At 38.4% G+C, this 18,614-nt stretch overlaps 1 protein-coding gene and 1 long non-coding RNA gene across 5 annotated transcripts in view; one reads left to right on the top strand and one right to left on the bottom strand.

The window, feature by feature from the left end:
• Positions 1-14,487, bottom strand: part of LOC130708954 (uncharacterized) — a 43,815-nt gene extending 29,328 nt beyond the window's left edge. Inside the window, exons 1-2 of the long non-coding RNA XR_009009347.1 lie at positions 14,323-14,487; positions 11,774-11,855 (exon numbers count right to left, since the gene is read on the bottom strand). This is a non-coding gene — a long non-coding RNA (uncharacterized LOC130708954). The remainder of the gene's footprint in view (positions 1-11,773; positions 11,856-14,322) is intronic.
• Positions 14,488-14,600: 113 nt separating this feature from the next.
• Positions 14,601-18,614, top strand: part of NUCB2 (nucleobindin 2) — a 44,515-nt gene continuing 40,501 nt past the window's right edge. For 2 of the 4 annotated variants that reach the window (XM_057553779.1, XM_057553781.1), the window contains exon 1: positions 14,601-14,757. The gene's annotated coding sequence lies outside the window, so the exon portion shown is untranslated. Of the gene's footprint in view, positions 14,758-14,788; positions 15,002-18,614 lie in introns of those variants that run through there. The other 2 variants (XM_057553782.1, XM_057553780.1) reach the window with 2 other exon arrangements.

Raw genomic sequence — 18,614 nt, 5'->3', positions numbered from 1 at the left:
CATGGATCTAGATATTGTTTTCACTGTCTATTGATTTACTAATATTTGTCTCCTATGCAATGATCACTAATATCAGCAGGCAGAGGACACAATTTCCATTCTCCTTCTAAAGGAAAAAAAGATAAAAACAAGATTCAAATCCCTTTGTCAAAATACTGAGAAAAAACATCCCCAACAACATGAATACCTAAGATAATTAGGTGATTGTCCTTTCATTCACTCATTCATTCAACAAATATGTATTGATTGTCTACTATATGTATCAGACACTGTGCTAGGCTCTGGGTAAATGGTGAAAAACAAATCAAATATGGTCTATACTCTCATGGATCTTCTGGTCTAGTGAAAGAGACAGACAAAAAACAACTAAGGAAAGAAGTGCATATATATGTATACCTATATATGTAAATGAATTTCACATATATGTACATGTATATATACGTATTATTATGGAGAATAATGGGAAGGAGGAGAGGAAAATTACTTAAGATTGAGTAGTCAGAGTGGGTTTTTCTGAGGCAATGGCAAGCTGAGTACAAGTGAAGAAGGATCTGGCCATGTAAAATGTAGGGGAAATAGTGGTCTACTGAAGGGGGTATACTTGAGCAAAGGCCTTAGCTGGTAATGGTTTCTAAGAACAACAACAATAAAAAATCAACATGGCTAGAGCAGAAGCAAAAAGAACTACAAGCCTGCAACCTGTGGAACGAAAACCACATCCACAGAAAGATAGACAAAATGAAAAGGCAGAGGACTATGTACTAGATGAAGGAACAAGATAAAACCCCAGAAAAACAATTAAATGAAGTGGAGATAGGCAACCACCCAGAAAAAGAATTCAGAATAATGATAGTGAAGATGATCCAGGTCCTTGGAAAAAGAATGGAGGCAAAGATTGAGAAAATGCAAGGAATGTTTAACAAAGACCTAGAAGAATTAAAGAACAAACACCTAGAAGAATTAAAGAACAAACAGATGAACAATACAATAACTGAAATGAAAAATACACTAGAAGGAATCAATAGCAGAAAAACTGAGGCAGAAGAAAGGATAAGTGACCTGGAAGACAGAATGGTGGAATTCACTGCCATGGAACAGAATAAAGAAAAAAGAATGAAAAGAAATGAAGACAGCCTAAAGAGACCTCTGGGACAACATTAAACGCACCAATATTCGCATTATAGGGGTCCTAGAAGGAGAAGAGAGAGAGAAAGGACTCAGAAAATATTTGAAGAGATTACAGTCAAAAACTTCCCTAACATGGGAAAGGAAATAGCCACCCAAGTTCAGGAAGCGCAGAGAGTCCCAGGCAGGATAAACCCAAGGAGAAACACGCCGCGACACATAGTAATCAAATTGACAAAAATTAAGGACAAAGAAAATTATTGAAAGCAACAAGGGAAAAACGACAAATAACATACAAGGAAACTTCCATAAGGTTAACAGCTGATTTCTCAGCAGAAACTCTACAAGCCAGAAGGGACTGGCATAATATACTTAAAGTGATGAAAGGGAAGAACCTACAACCAAGATTATTCTACCCGGCAAGGATCTCATTCAGATTCGATGGAGAAATCAAAAGCTTTACAGACAAGCAAAAGCTAAGAGAATTCAGCACCACCAAACCAGCTCTACAACAAATGCTAAAGGAACTTCTCTAAGTGGGAAACACAAGAGAAGAAAAGGACCTACAAAAACAAAAACAAAACAATTAAGAAAATGGTAATAGGAATATACATATCAATAATCAACTTAAATGTGAATGGATTAAATGCTCCAACCAAAAGACACAGGCTCACTGAATGGATACAAAAACAAGACCCATATATGTGCTGTCTACAAGAGACCCACTTCAGAACCAGGGACACATACAGACTGAAAGTGAGCAGATGGAAAATGATATTCCATGCAAATGGAAATCAAAAGAAAGCTGGAGTAGCAATACTCATATCAGATAAAATAGACTTTAAAATAAAGACTATTACAAGAGAAAAAGAAGGACACTACATAATGATCAAAGGATCAATCCAAGAAGAAGATATAACAATTATAAATATATATGCACCCAACATAGGAGCACCTCAATACATAAGGCAAATGCTAACAGTTATAAAAGAGGAAATAGACAGTAACACAATAACAGTGGGGAACTTTAACACCTCACTTATACCAATGGACATATCATCCAGACTGAAAATTAATAAGGAAAAGCAAGCTTTAAATGACACAATAGATAGATTTAATTGATATTTATAGGACATTCCATCCAAAAACAGCAGATTACACTTTCTTCACAAGTGCACATGGAACATTCTCCAGGATAGATCACATCTTGGGTCACAAATAAAGCCTCGGTAAATTTAAGAAAATTGAAATCATAACAAGCATCTTTTCTGACCACAGCGCTATGAGATTAGAAATAAATTACAGGGAAAACAACGTAAAAAACACAAACACATGGAGGCTAAAAAATACGTTACTAAATAACCAAGAGATCACTGAAGAAATCAAAGAGGAAATCAAACAACACCTAGAGACAAATGACAACAAAAACACGATGATCCAAAACCTATGGGATGCAGCAAAAGCAGTTCTAAGAGGGAAGTTTATAGCAATACAATCCTACTTCAAGAAATAAGAAAAATCTCAAATAAACAATCTAAACTTACACCTAAAGGAACTAGAGAAAGAAGAACAAACAAAACCCAAAGTTAGTAGAAGGAAAGAAATCATAAAGATCAGAGCAGAAATAAACGAAATAGAAACAAAGAAAACAATAGCAAAGATCAATAAAACTAAAAGCTGGTCCTTTGAGAAGATAAACAAAACCCTTTAGCCAGACTCATCAAGAAAAAGAGGGAGAGGATTCAAATCAATAAGATTAGAAATGAAAAAGAAGTTACAATGGACACCACAGAAATACAAAGCATCCTAAGAGACTACTACAAGCAACTCTATGCCAATAAAATGGACAACCTGGAAGAAATGGACAAATTCTTAGAAAGGTATAACCTTGCAAGACTGAACCAGGAAAAAACAGAAAATATGAACAGACCAATCACAAGTAATGAAATTGAAACTGTGATTAAATCTTCCAACAAACAAAAGTCCAGGACCAGGTGGCTTCACAGGTGAATTCTATCAAACATTTAGAGAGGCGCTAACACCCATCCTTCTCAAACTCTTCCAAAAAATTGCAGAGGAAGGAACACATCCAAACTCATTCTACGAGGCCACCATCACCCTAATACCAAAATCAGACAAAGATACTACAAAAAAAGAAAATTACAGATCAATATCGCTGATGGAATATAGATGCAAAAATCCTCAGCAAAATACTAGCAAACAGAATCCAACAACACATTAAAAGGATCATACACCATGATCAAGTGGGATTTATCCCAGGGATGCAAGGATTCTTCACTATATGCAAGTCAATCAGTGTGATAAACCATATTAGCATATTGAAGAATAAAAACCATATGATCATCTCAATAGATGCAGAAAAAGCTTTTGACAAAATTCAACACCCATTTATGATCAAAACTCTCCAGAAAGTGGGCATTGAAGGAACCTACCTCAACATAATAAAGGCCATATATGACAAACCCACAGCAAACATCATTCTCAATGGTGAAAATCTGAGAGCATTTCCTCTAAGATCAGGAACAAGACAAGGATGTCCACTCTCACCACTATTATTCAACATAGTTTTGGAAGTCCTAGTCATGGCAATCAGAGAAGAAAAAGAAATAAAAAGAATACAAATTGGAAAAGAAGAAGTAAAACTGTCATTGTTTGCAGATGACATGATACTATACACAGAAAATCCTAAAGATGCCACCAGAAAACTACTAGAGCTAATCAATGAACTTGGTAAAGTTGCATGATACAAAATTAATGCACAGAAATCTCTTGCATTCCTATACACTAAGAACGAAAGATCAGAAAAAGAAATTAAGGAAACAATTCCATTCACCATTGCAACAAAAAGAACAAAATACCTAGGAATAAACCTACCTAAGGAGGTAAAAGACCTGTACTCAGAAAACTATAAGACACTGATGAAAGAAATCAAAGATGACCCAAACAGATGGAGAGATATACCATGTTCTTGGATTGGAAGAATCAATATTGTGAAAATGACTATACTACCCAAAGCAATCCACAGATTCAGTGCAATCCCTATCAAATTACCGATGACAATTTTTACAGAACTAGAACAAAAAATCTTAAAATTTGTATGGAGACACAAAAGACCCCGAATAGCCAAAGCAATCTTGAGCGAAAAAAAACGGAGCTGGAGGAATCAGGCTCCCTGACTTCAGACTATACTACAAAGTTACAGTAATCAAGACAATATGGTACTGGCACCAAAACAGAAATATAGATGAATGGAACAGGATAGAAAGCCCAGAGATAAACCCACGCACCTATGGTCAACTAATCTATGACACAGGAGGCAAGGATATACAACGGAGAAAAGACAGTCTCTTAATAAGTGGTGCTGGGAAAACTGGATAGCTACATGTAAAAGAATGAAATTAGAACATTCCATAACACCATACACAAAAATAAACTCAAAATGGATTAAAGACCTAAATGTAAGACTGGACACTATAAAACTCTTAAAGGAAAGCATAGGAAGAACACTCTTTGACATAAATCATAGCAAGATCTTTTTTGACCCACCTTCTAGTAATGGAAATAAAAACAAAAATAAACAAATGGGACCTAATGAAACTTAAAAGCTTTTTCACAGCAAAGGAAACTATAAACAAGATGAAAAGACAACCCTCAGAATGGGAGAAAATATTTGCAAACGAATTGACAGACAAAGGATTCATCTCCAAAATATATAAACAGCTCATTTAGCTCAATATTAAAAAAACAAACAACCCAGTCCAAAAATGGGCAGAAGCCCTAAAGAGACATTTCTCCAAAGAAGATATACAGATGGCCAAAAAGCACATGAAAAGCTGCTCAACATCACTAATTATTAGAGAAATGCAAATCAAAACTACAATGAGGTATCACCTCACACCAGTTAGAATGGGCATTATCAGAAAATCTACAAACAACAAATGCTGGAGAGGGTGTGGAGAAAAGGGAACCCTCTTGTACTGTTGGTGGGAATGTAAACTGATACAGCCACTATGGAGAACAGTATGGAGGTTCCTTAAAAAACTAAAAATAGAATGACGGTATGACACAGCAATCCCACTACTGGGCATTTACCCAGAGAAAACCGTAACTCAAAAAGACACATGCACCACAATGTTCACTGCAGCACTATTTACAATAGCCAGGTCATGGAAGCAACTTAAATGCCCACTGACAGACAAATGGATAAACAAGATGTAGTACATATATGCAATGGAATATTACTCAGCCATAAAAAGGAACGAAATTGGGTCATTTGTAGAGACGTGGATGGACCTAGGGACTGTCATACAGAGTGAAGTAAGTCAGAAAGAAAAACAATTATCATATATTAACGCATATATGTGGAATCTAGAAAAATGGTGCAGATGAACCAGTTTGCAAGGCAGAAATAATAGACACAGATGTAGAGAACAAACATGGACACCAAGGAGGGAAAGTGGGGCTGGGCGGTGGTGGTGGGATGAATTGGGAGATTGGGATTGACACATATATACTAATATGTATAAAATAGATAAGTAATAGGAACCTGCTGCATAAAAAATAAATAAAATTCATAAAACAAAAAAATCAACATGGCTAGAGTACAGCGATTGAGAAGAATGGTAGTGAGCAATAAGGTTGAATGGAGAGCTAGGAGACCTCATGAAGAGGCTTGATACGTACAGCAAGGAGTTTGGATTAGAAGCCATTGTTTTCAAGTAGAGCAGTGCTATGTTTTAAAGATCACCCCAACTGCTGTGTGGAGAATGGAATATAGGGGATCAGAGTGGGTGTAGGACACTACTTTAGAGGCTATCTGCAGTATTCCAGTGAGAAATGATGATTTGGACTGGGTTGGTAGCAGGAGAGAGAGAAGTAGATTATGTATTTCGGAGTAGAGTCAACAGAACTTGCTGATGAATTAGATATGTAATGTGAAGGAACATTAAGACTCAGGAATGACTCATAGGGTTTGGCTTGAACAACAGGTGCATTCCATTTACTGAAATGAAAAAGAGAGAGAGAGTGCTAATAGGTTCTCTGGGAAGCAGATGATGACACAGAGTTAGGTGTGCAAAGTTTCTCTGTGAATAACACTTGTAAAAGGAAAAGAGGCAGAAGCATAGTTGTATACAGAGAGGTTGCAAGCATGATGCAAACCTGACAAAGTCTCTGCCAGCCCAGTGGGGAGTACCAGAGCAAAGACTGCTAGTTAGTAGAGTTCTGTGTTGGACTAGGTCCTTGTACTACCACCTTGCTCATTCATTGGCTGGGAGCCTCCCCAGGAACAGTATGCCATTAGTTATACCCCAAGAAGAGTGTAACTTTGGCTCTAAAGGTGAGGTGGACCCTGAAACAGGTGAGAGCTGGAAGCTGTCAGGTAACCACATTCCTCACAGCTGGGCAGGCAGTCCTTCCTTGAAGGGGGATGTAAGTAAGCACATCTCCATGTCCACCACAGGGAACAACAGGTAGGAAAAGATCAAGAATTTAGTTTTCGATAGGAGCGGGGCTAAGACAGTTAATTAGATCATTCATTCATCAAATATTTATTGAGCTTCTATAATAGACCATTGAAATGGAAATGTCAGGCACATAGTTGGAGGTAGTAGCGAGTTCACAAGAGATGTTTGGGCCAGAGGTATTTGAGAATTAGCATATATATGATATTTAAGGTCACAGATTGGTTGGCATCACCTACTAAGAGACAAAATGGTTTTTAACCCTGAGAAATATCACTTCTCTAGGGACTGTTTGGAGGCAATTTGGGTCGTCACACTGACTAAGGGGACAAGGGGGACACTACTGGCATTTAGTGGGTAGGGTCTAGGCGTGTAAAACATCCTGAAATACATGGGAAATTCTACTCAATGAAGAAGTGTCCAACATAAAATGCCAATAGTGCCTGTGTGGAAAAATTGGCTGTAGACAGAGAAATGGTCCCAGAACCAACCCTTGGGACATTCCAACTCTTAGAAGTTGGGTAATGGAGAAGAGCTGGCAAAGGAGACCAAAATGGAGTACCTAGAAAGGTAGAAAGAAAACTAGAAGTGAGTGGTGTCAGATGCCAAGAGTGCAGAGTGTTTCAAGGAGAGAGGCAGGTCAGCAGCAAAGAATGTTGCTGAGCAGTTGAATGTGATCAGGACAGAAAAGTGTCCACTCAAAGGAGAGCTTAATACTGTAAGAGCCATCTCAGAGGAGTGGTGGAGATGGAAGCCAGATGGGCACAAGCTGAGAGTAAAGGGAGGGGAGCAAGTAGAGAAAGGAACTTTTTAAAGGAATTTGAATAAACAATAAGCAGAGAAACAAGTTGGAGGATGATTTGGGGTCAAGGGAAGGATTTTATTTCAAATATTTTATTATCAAAGTTTTAAACATGCAGGAAGTTGAAAGAATATTGCAGTAAATCTCACTAAGTTCTATCATTAACATTTTACTATGCTTGCTTTATCATATTTTTTTTTTTATGTGGACTATTTTTAAAGTCTTTATTGAATTTGTTGCAATATTGCTTCTGTTTTATGTTTTGGTGTTTTGGCCATGAGGCATATGGGATCTTAGCTCCCTGACCAGGGATCGAACCCACACTGCCTGCGTTGGAAAGCGAGGTCTTAACCACTGGACTGCCAGGGACATCCCTATTATATCTTTTTATCTATTCATAAGGAAGGAATTTCTAAAGATGAAAAACACTCCTAGAGCATGTTTGTATGCCTACAGTGTGATTCAACAGGTAGGGAAGATTAATGAAAAAAGAAAGAAAGGGGATAACCAAGTGAGAAATGAAGCCCTTGAGAACTGAGGTAGGGGAACAGGATTCAGAGTACAGGTAAAGGGATTGCCTTTTGTTGTTACAGAGGGAAAAAAGAGCAAATGGTTACAGACTCATGTAGGTTTGTGGATTTAACTCAAAATGGATTAAAGACATGAACATAAGACCTGAAACCATAAAACTCCTAGAAGAACTTCAACATAGGTGGTAAGTTCCTGAACATCAATCTTGTTGATGATTTTTTGGATTTGACACCAAAAGCAAAGGTAATAAAAGCAAAAATAAACAAGTGGGACTACCTCAAATTAAAAAGCTTTTGCACTGCAAAGGAAAACATCAACAAAATGAAAAGGCAACCTATGGAATGGGAGAAAACATTTGCCAATCCTATAGCTGATAAGGGGTTAATATCCAAATATATAAAGAACTCATACAACCCAATAACAAAAAACCAAATAATCCAGTTTAAAAATGGGCAAAGGACCGGAATAAACATTTTTCCAAAGAAGATATTCAAATGGCCAACAGGTACATGAAAAGGTGCCCAACATCACTAATCTTCAGGGAAATGCAAATCAAAACCATAATGAGATATCACCTCACACCTGTTAGAATGGCTGTTACCAAAAAGACAAGAAATAAGTGTTGGTTCAGTATCCTATGATAAACCATAATGGAAAAGGATATATATATACATAAAAGGATGTATATGTATGGGTAACTGAATCACTTTGCTGTACAGCAGAAATTAATGCAATATTGTAAATCAACTGTACTTCAATAAAAAATAAAAGAGAAATGTGTTGATATGGATGTGGAAAAAATGGAACCCTAGTGCACTGTTGGTGGGAATGTAAGTTCATACAGCCACTATGGAAAACAGTATGGAGTTTCCTCAAAAAATTAAAAATAGAATTACCATATGATCCAGCAATTCCACTTCTGGATATTTATCCAAAGGAAATGAAAATCCTAACTTGAAAAGATACCTGCATCCCTGTGTTCACTGCAGCATTATTTACGATAACCATGACATAGAAGCAACCCAAGTGTCCATCAGTGAATGAATGGATAATGAAAATGTGATATATATCTATGAATCTATATCACATTTTCATAATATATATATAATTATGATATATATATATAATATATATGATATATATGTTATATCACATTTGCATTGTGTGTGTGTGTGTGTGTGTGTGTGTGTGTGTATATATATATATATATATATATATATATATATATATATACACGCAAGATGGAAGCCATCTGGCTTCCATCTCCACCACTCCTCTGAGATGGCTCTTACAGTATTAAGCTCTCCTTTGAGTGGACACTTTTCTGTCCTCATCTTATTCAACTGCTCAGCAGCATTCTTTGCTGCTGACCTGTCTCTCTCCTTGAAAGACTTTGCACTCTTGGCATATATATATATATATATTAATATTATTTAGCCATTAGAAAAAGAAGAAAATCCTGCCATTTGTGACAACACAGATGAACGCTGATGGCATTATGCTAAGTGAAATAAGTCAGAGAAAGACAAATACCATGTGATCTCACTATATATGGAATCTAAAAAACAAAAATAAAAACATGAACTCATAGATACAGAGAACAGATTGGTGGTTGCCAGAGGCAGTGGGTGAAATGGGTGAAGGTGGTCAAAAGGTACAAACTTCCAATTATAAAATAAATAAGTCTTAGGGATGTAAAGTACAGTATGGTGACTATATGGTTTATTATATTTTAATTTAATTAAAAAATTTTTAAAATTGTGGTATAGTTGATTTACAATGTTGTGTTAGTTTCAGGTGTACAGCAAAGTAAATCTGTTATACATATACATGTATCCAGTCTTTTTTAGATTTTTTCCTATGTAGGCCATTACAGAGTATTGAGTAGAGTTCCCTGTGCTATACAGTAGGTTCTTATTAGTTATCTATTTTATATATAGTAGTGTGTATATGTCAATCCCAATCTTCCAATTTATCCCTTCCCCCCCTTACCCCTTGGTAACTGTAAGTTTATTTTCTACATCTGTAACTCTGTTTCTGTTTTGTAGATAAGTTCATTTTTCCCCTTTTTTAGATTCCACATATAAGTGATATCATATGATGTTTGTCTTTCTCCATCTGACTTACTTCACTTAGTATGACAATCTCTAGGTCTATCCATGTTGCTGCAAGTGGCATTATTTCATTCTTTTTTATGGCTGAGTAATATTCCATTGTATATATGTACCACATCTTCTTTATCCATTTCTCTGTTGACGGACATCTAGGTTGCTTCCATGACCTGGCTATTGTAAATAGTGCTGCAGTGAACATTGGGGTCCATGTGTCTTTTTGGATTATGGTTTTCTCTGGATCTATGCCCAGGAGTGGGATTGCTGGATCATATGGTAGCTCTACTTTTAGTTTTTTAAGGAACCTCCATACTATTCTCCATAGTGGCTGTACTGGTTTACATTCCCACCAGCAGTGTAGGAGGGTTCCCTTTTCTCCACACCCTCTCCAGCATTTATTGTTTGTAGATTTTTTTGATGGTGGCCATTCTGACCGGTGTGAGTGATACCTCATTGTAGTTCTGATTTGCATTTCTCTAATAACTTGTGATGTTGAAGCATCTTTTCACGTGCTTTTTAACCATTTGTATGTTTTCTTTGGAGAAACGTCTATTTAGATCTTTTGCCCATTTTTTTGATTGGGTTATTTGATTTTTTGATATTGAGCTGCATGTGATGTTTGTATATTTTGTAGATTCATCCCTTGTTGGTTGCTTTGCTTGCAAATATTTTCTCCTATTCTAATGGTTGTCTTTTTGTTTTGTTTATGGTTTCCTTTGCTGTGCAAAAGCTTTTAAGTTTAATTAGTTTTTTTTTTAAATTTTTATTGGAGTATAGTTGATTTACAATGTCGTGTTAGTTTTAGGTGTACAGCAAAGTGAATCAGTTATACATATACATATATCCATCTTTTTTAGATTCTTTTCCCATATAGGTCATTACAGAGTATTGAGTAGAGTTCCCTGTGCTATACAGTTGGTCCTTTATGTAGTTTGAAATACTGTATTTCACATTTGAAAGTTGCTAAAGAGAGTAAATCTTAAGTCTCAGCACAAGAAAAAAAAATTGTATCTACGTGTGGTGATGGACATTAACTAGACATACTGTGGTGATCATTTTGCAATATATACATATTGAATATGTAATATTGAAACATTATGTTGTATACTTGAAACTAATATAATGATATGTCAATTATATCTCAATAAAATAAATTTAAAGAAAAGGCTGATGGGATGAAGTTTGATCTAGGGACTAGCAATACTGGTATCACCCTAGTGTTTGTTATAAATGCAGAACCTCAGGCCTCATTGTAGATCTACTAAATCAGAATCTGCATTTTAATAAGACCCCCCAGGTAATTTGTATGCACATTAAAGTTTGAGAAGCAATGGATTAGGGGATTTGACGAAGGTGAACATTTTTGCAGTCCGGATATTGACAAAAGATTCTGGGTGAATTATCAAGATCAAAGGTTAGCAATTTTTTTTCTGTAAAGAGTCAGGTAGTAAATATATTTGGCGTTGAGGGCCATAGATTCTCCATTACAACCACTCAACCTTGCCCTTGTAATTCAAAAGCAATCAGAGACAATACATAGGCAAATGAGTGTGGCTGTTGAGAATGGCTGTGTTCCAATAAAACTATTTACAAAAACAGGCAGTTGGGTGATTTGGCCCAAGGGCCTGGTTTGCTGACCACTGACCTAGATCGTAATAAAACTGTTAAGTCTTGGTGCCCATGTACAGTGTACTGTTGTTTTCCTCTTTCTGATTACTTACTGTCTCTTGTAAGTACTCCTGCCTCCCTCTCCCCCATTCTGAACACAATGAAGAACTTGGCCAGGTGATGTCCTGTGGGATCCTAGAAGTGAGAAGGGGAAAATTGAAGTGTTAAAAAGCCAGAATCTCTCTGACACCTTTTTTTTTTTTTTTTCCTGGAAGACCAAGGTATGGGGCAGGCTTCACATCACCTGGTTCTCTGGAGTTGTTCCCCTTTTATTTTCTCCTGGCCTCCAGTAAACTCATTTTGAGCTTTTCATCTGAGCCAAGAAAAATCAAGCAAAGATATTTTATCCTTGCTTAGACCAGGTTGAGCAATAGCCCCTTGATGGCAGTGGCAGTGTTAATCAGAAAGGAGTTCAGAGGTAACAGGCTGAGGGCTTGCAGGGGTGGAGTGGGCAGAGAAATAATATTTATTGAGCATCTCTAATGGTTTACATACATCCTTTGAACCCTTACAGTAAGTTCAATATTATGCTCCCAGGTTACAGATGGAGAAACTGAGACCAATATTGTATCAGACATTAATATAGCACTTACTGTGTGCCAGGCACTGCTCTGCTTTACAAATATAAACACATTTAATCCTCACAAGTCTATGAGGTGGGAACTATTATTGCCTCCATGCTATAGGTGAGGAAGCTATGCTATGGAGAGAGGTTAAGTAACTTGGCAGAAGACATTCTACTAATAAAGACAGAACTGAGTTTTTAATCCAGGCAGGGCTGGGACCCAGGTCTGACTCCAAAGTCTTGTTTTTTCCCTCTCCAAGTTTGGGGTTTTACCTATTAAGTAATAACATTTCCTTATAAGTCCCTCACATGAGCTCATAGTTCCAGGGCTCACTGTCAACATTCCTATTTTTCTCTACCACAAAATAGTCTTTACTAGTATAAGAGAAGCTGTTGCCTGCTTTACAGGCACACGACATTCTTAAATACTTTCCTCAGTGATCTCTCCTAATCCTGAGTCTTGCTGTTTCATCTTGGTTTTCCTGTCTTTCTTGTTTTCTTCTTTCACCCCAGAATATTGCTGAGAATATTGCCAGCATCTCAGTCACCAAGCTAGTGTTACCTTTTTCTTTTCATTGTGTTGTTGGACTAATCCAATTGCTCATTTTCCATTCTTCTTCTCCATTGGATTACTAGATAATAGTAATAAATAATATTTATCTAGATAAATAATCTAGATAGATTATTACAAGATCTTTCAGGGTCTCCCCTTAAAGGGTTTATCCCAATTTTTAGGGCCTAGATCAGGCACAGTGTGCTTGGCCCTTTGGTAGATAATGGGTAATAAAAATGTGGAAGATAGCGTCTGCCTTTGATGTATTTACAGTTTAGTGTTTTCCACAGTGATGGGATGTGGTATTGTCTCCTGACCTAACACTAACATTGCTTACTAATGGTACATAACCAATACCCCCGTATTAGTATTTCTCATGTTTTTCAAATAGAAATTTAGTCCTCCTATACCATAACCTCTTGAATATCCTTTCTTTCTCTAGTGTTCTCACTTTTCAATCTCTCCATCAGAACCAAATATGATTACTTTCCTCACATTTGTCTCTGCTATTAAACCCTCAGTGAAGGCAGAGTCATAACATTCTAGGACTTTCATGATGATAAGAGAGAGAGTTTGAGATTTTAAGAAAATGGACAAGTGTTTCCTCCTGAACCTTCAAAAAAGCTTAACCTCCAGGCACTGTTGTAAGTATACAGATGAGAGGTGTCTAAGAGTAAAGATTGCTGGTCTTGGAATCTAGAGACCTGAATTATAGTTGTAGCTCAGCCACTAAAGTGAGAAGGGCTAACATTTACTGAGCACTTACTATGTGCCTGTCACTTTTCTATTAACTTACGCTGTAAGGAGGAGGGTACTATCATTCTCATTTTACAGATAAGGAAAGTGAGGCACAGAGCACTTAAATAACTTGCTGCGAGTCAAGGAATTGGTTTGACATAGGCAGTCTGGCTCCAAATTTGTGACTTAGCTACTATTCTCTATTACTTCCTGATAAAAAGAAGCTACCATTACTAACATATATGCAACAGGTTCTATACTGGTTTTCGGGAATCTTATCTAATCTTTACTAACAACTCTGAGGTATATACTATTTTTCACAAGGGAGAAAACTAAGGCTCGGAGAAAGATGCCATTATTTGGTAGACTTAAGTTTCGAAACCAGCCTTGAGGCTCCAAAAGCTTCTCTAACCCTCGCCACTAGTATCTTTGAAGCTGAGTTTTCCTATCTTTAAAATGAGAGTTGTGGAGTAGATGTCTCAGTTCTATGAGAAGGGTGTAAAGAAAAGACTGATGTCCGCAGATGGGTGAGACAAGGTGAAATAAAAGCAATCAAGCCATAGTGGCCCAGGGCCCAGCAAAACAGGGGAGGGTGAGGTTACAAATATGAGTAAGATTCCCGCCATGGAGGAGGCCCGGGGTGTTAGACCCAAGCGAGGCCTGTGGGTGAAAACGAGCCTAACAGCCTGTCTCTGACCAGTCCGGGAGCTGCCGGCGCGGACCACGGGCCGAAGGGGAGGAGATACCTGGGTTTTTGTCCGCGTCCCGGGTAAGCACCTCACCCACCCAAATCCTGCTCCACAGGACTCTCTATGAAAGCCAGAGAAGGAAGGGGCGCGGCTTCTCAGCCCGCGCCGCAGAGCGCCACGTCCCTCTTGGCTCACCCTTCCCGGGGCTCCTACGCGTTAGCTCTCCACACCGCCCGCCTCCAAGCCCTCCGGCGCGGCCTGGTCTCCGCCCTTGCCAATCGGCGCCTTCCACTCTCCGGGTAGGACCAATTAGCGGCTGCTGGGGCCCGGGGCGGTCGCCATGGCAGCAAGGAGGCGGGAGCGCGCGGTGGGTAGAAGTACAGAGCAGAGCCGCCGGCTGGGGGCTGGCGAGGCAGGTCTGTGCGCTGCAAGCGTTCAGCAGGCGGAGCTTCGCGTGTGGAGACGCGGCTTCGTAAGGCCGGCGATCTTGAGGTGGGTGAGGCTCTGCACCGCGGGAGGCTGGGGTGGGTCCTGAGATAAAGCTCAGGTCTTCGCCTACCCTGCCCCGGCAGTAAGGATGGTGGGAGCTCCACGGTTGGGCGGGCACGGTGGAGAGTGGCTTCCAGCTCGAGCTTGAGACGCGGGGTCTCTTTCTCCGTTCCACTCGCTGCCGGGCACCCATGCTTTCTTTGCGGTCGATGAAAGTGGCAGGCTCATGGCGAGGAGCAGGCGGGGGGTGAGTGCAGGACCAAGTCCCAGGCTGGGCTGCAGCCCGGCCTTGGCAGGTTGATGGGCGAGGGAGGTGCCCCCTGGTGAGACTGATGCTCACCCCCGGCTGAGGCGCAGAGCTAAGATAGGCCGGTGAATCCTGCTCTTCTGCCGGTTCTGTTCAGCCGGCAACCGCTGACATTAGGGGAGGAGAAAGTTCGTGCCAGGTGTGGTATTGTTTTCCCTAAGTGACAAACCATTAGGTGTGAGATGATGGTACAGGGTTTGAGAAAGATGGTACTTCCTTGTTGCACCTGCTAAATAGTGACTGAGTGAGTAAATGTGGTTATTGTTGTGGTTGGTGCTGGCAGTGGTCTTGGAAGGCAATTATTTTATAATGTAAAGAAAGAAAATATGAACATAAACCATTGAACCATTACTCTCATTTCTGGGAGACAGAACCTCTTGAAAGTCTCAAAGTGTCCACTAAACTCCTAAATTGGATAATGTCCATTTACACAATTAAATAAGTAAGTGCTGCCGTCTAAGCCTTTTATTAAGGCTATTAAATTCAAGAGTGAATATGAACACCAAACTATATATTACCTGGGTTAAAAAAGGGGGGAGGAGGGAGAAGGGAGGTTAAATGCAATTATATCTGATAGTCAATGTTGTCTGAAGGAGATTGTGGACTTTCCTTATAAGAACCGAAAGAATTGATGAGATATTTGCTTTAAGGAATTCATTAAAAGTAGTATGACTAGTGGTATAATAGATTTGGATCCGTTAACTTATAGCTTCTTTTACAGCCTACTTAAATTACTTGTTTCTTAAGAGCTTCCCTGGTAAATTCTGTTGAATAGTGTCAGCCAATATCCAGATTCTTGCATCTTGTTCCTCATAGATGTTGCCTCGGGACTCATTCTGATTTAAGCCGAGTGTTAGTTCTTGTTTTATAACACTTGAAAACCAAGTTCAACAAACGTTGAACAAACAGATGTTTCAACAATTCTTCCTCAGTTAGTAGAGTCAAAATTTTAAGAAAAAACATGGAAATTAGAATTAGAAATGAAATCTCAAATAATATACCTCTTGTTATTAGGGTAAACATAGGAACTTCTGTTTCTCATCTTGGTCTTTAAATTCTCCATGATCTGGTCCAGCTTTTCAAGATAAGTGAAAAATTCATTTGTCTCCTTGTGGTTATCTATGTTGTTCTCCTTCTATTCTAGTTTTACCCATTTTGCAAGGGTGAAGTCCATGTTGTGTTTACCTTTCTCTGATCTCCTGAGGTACTTATTGTTCATACCACACATTTTGTATATACCCTTTCAGTATACTTTTTGCCAAGCTGGTTTGTGCTCTGTAAACAGCAGTTAAAATGAAATGCACAGTTAAGACAATAAGCGTACCTTTCAAAACACTAGTTATTATGGGCACTAATATAGAGTATCAGTAACATGATCAATACCAGTGTCTTTTTATTTGGGGATATGTTATGTATCTCTATAGACATACCAAACTAATTTTGTGTTATTTAGAATAATATTTAAATTGCTTTCCACTTTCTAAGGACCCTTTAGATGACTGAAGTGTGCAAAATACCCTTTTAAGTGTTGGGTAGCTGGAGGAATCAAGTGTAGGATTTCAAAATGTACTGAAAATAATTCTTAAAGTCAGTAATCTTTTAAGTATTGTAATTGAGTTGACTGTATTTGGCATGATAGATGATTAACTTTTTCTAAATAATTGAAGGTCTAGAAAGGGGAAATTGTTATTTTTATGTTTAATACATGCAATTAGTTTATAGACTTTAAAAAACAGGCTCCTAACAATTTAAAATAATTTATTCAAGGAAAAACGTTGATCACTTTAATGATTTTCAATCTAAAATTTTTAAAAACTACCACAATATGGTAAAAAGTACATTTAATTACAATTAAATGGCCAAATTCCAGTCCTGGCTCTGCCAGATGATCTTGGCCAACTCAGTTAACCTCCCTGTGCCTTATAACCTTTTATAAAAGTAGGGTCTGAACCGAACAACCTCTAAGATCATTTCTGGTCCCAGCATTCTCTGATTTTAAAAATTTAAAGCAGCCTAATGGAAAATGAGATAGCAGTTGCATGCTTTTATTTTTGGCAGAGTTTTTTGTTTGTTTGTTTTTTCTTTGTTTTTTTGGCAGAGCTTCTTGACATACTGTATTTTAGTTATTGAAGTACAGTATATGTAAATAATGAACACATTGTAATTTTAATAAATTTAAAATTTTTACTGTTGCTCATATGTTTATTGAGTCTACATATGAGCAACAGTATCTGCTTTTCAGAAGCTTATCATCAAGAATACTGTAGGGGAGGGCTTCCCTGGTGGCGCAGTGGTTGAGAGTCCGCCTGCCAATGCAGGGGACACGGGTTCGAGCCCTGGTCTGGGAAGATCCCACATGCCGCGGAGCGGCTGGGTCCGTGAGCCACAACTACTGAGCCTGCGCGTCTGGAGCCTGTGCTCCGCAACAAGAGAGGCCGCGATACTGAGAGGCCCGCGCACTGCGATGAAGAGTGGCCCCCGCTTGCCGCAACTACAGAGAGCCCTCGCACAGAAACGAAGACCCAAACACAGCCATAAATAAATAAATAAATTAAAAAAAAAAAAAAAAAGAATACTGTAGGGGAGAGGGAGAGATAAATTAGGAGTTTGAGATTAACATTTACACACTACTATATATAAAATAAACAACAAGGACCTACTGTATAGCATAGGAAACTATATTCAGTATCTTGTAATAACCTATAATGGAAAAGAATCTGAAAAAGAATAAATATAAATATATATATATAACTGAATCACTTTGCTGTACACCTGCAAGTAATACAACATTGTAAATTAACTATTCTTCAATGAAAAGAATGGTTAATTAAAAAAAAAGAATACTGTAGCTGTCTTTTAGGGTTGGAAAAAAAAGGCAATATACTGGTTTTCTTGATTGGTGTCCTTTTCTACAGATATGAGCAACAGAGACACTAAGATCTATGCTGATATCTTGATACAGGGAAGGGTTGGAGTCCAGCTCAGCTGGTCATACATCTGATGTTTTATTTTTTTTAATTTTTTAATTTTAGAAAGTTTCTTTTTTTCATATATATATTTTATTTTTAATTTTATTTATTTAGTTATTTATTTTGGCTGCGTTGGGTCTTCGCTGCTGCTCGTGGGCTTTTCCCTAGTTGTGATGAGCGGGGACTACTGTTCATTGAGGTGCACGGGCTTCTCATTGCGGTGGCTTCTCTTGTTGCAGAGCACGGGCTCTAGACGCGCGGGCTTCAGTAGTTGAAGCATGCTGCCCTCAGTAGTTGTGGCTCGTGGGCTCTAGAGCGTAGGCTTAGTAGTTGTGGCGCATGGGCTTAGTTGCTGCACGGCATGTGGGATCTTCCCAGACTAGGGCTGAATCCTATGTCCCCTGCACTGGCAGGCGGATTCTTAACCACAGCTCCACCAGGGAATCCCAGAAGCTCTGTTTTAATTCCAGGGAGGAAGAGATTGTGTTCTTCTTTTGTTGGATGTATTCTTTTCATTGGCCTACAGCTGCATCAGGACTTTGGCTATGGCAATGCTCAGAGGAGAGCTCTAACATGGCCTTTCA

This window comes from Balaenoptera acutorostrata, chromosome 9, assembly GCF_949987535.1.
Source record: "Balaenoptera acutorostrata chromosome 9, mBalAcu1.1, whole genome shotgun sequence".
NCBI classification, from domain to species: Eukaryota; Metazoa; Chordata; class Mammalia; order Artiodactyla; family Balaenopteridae; genus Balaenoptera; species Balaenoptera acutorostrata.
This window is presented reverse-complemented; position numbering and strand designations above follow the sequence as displayed.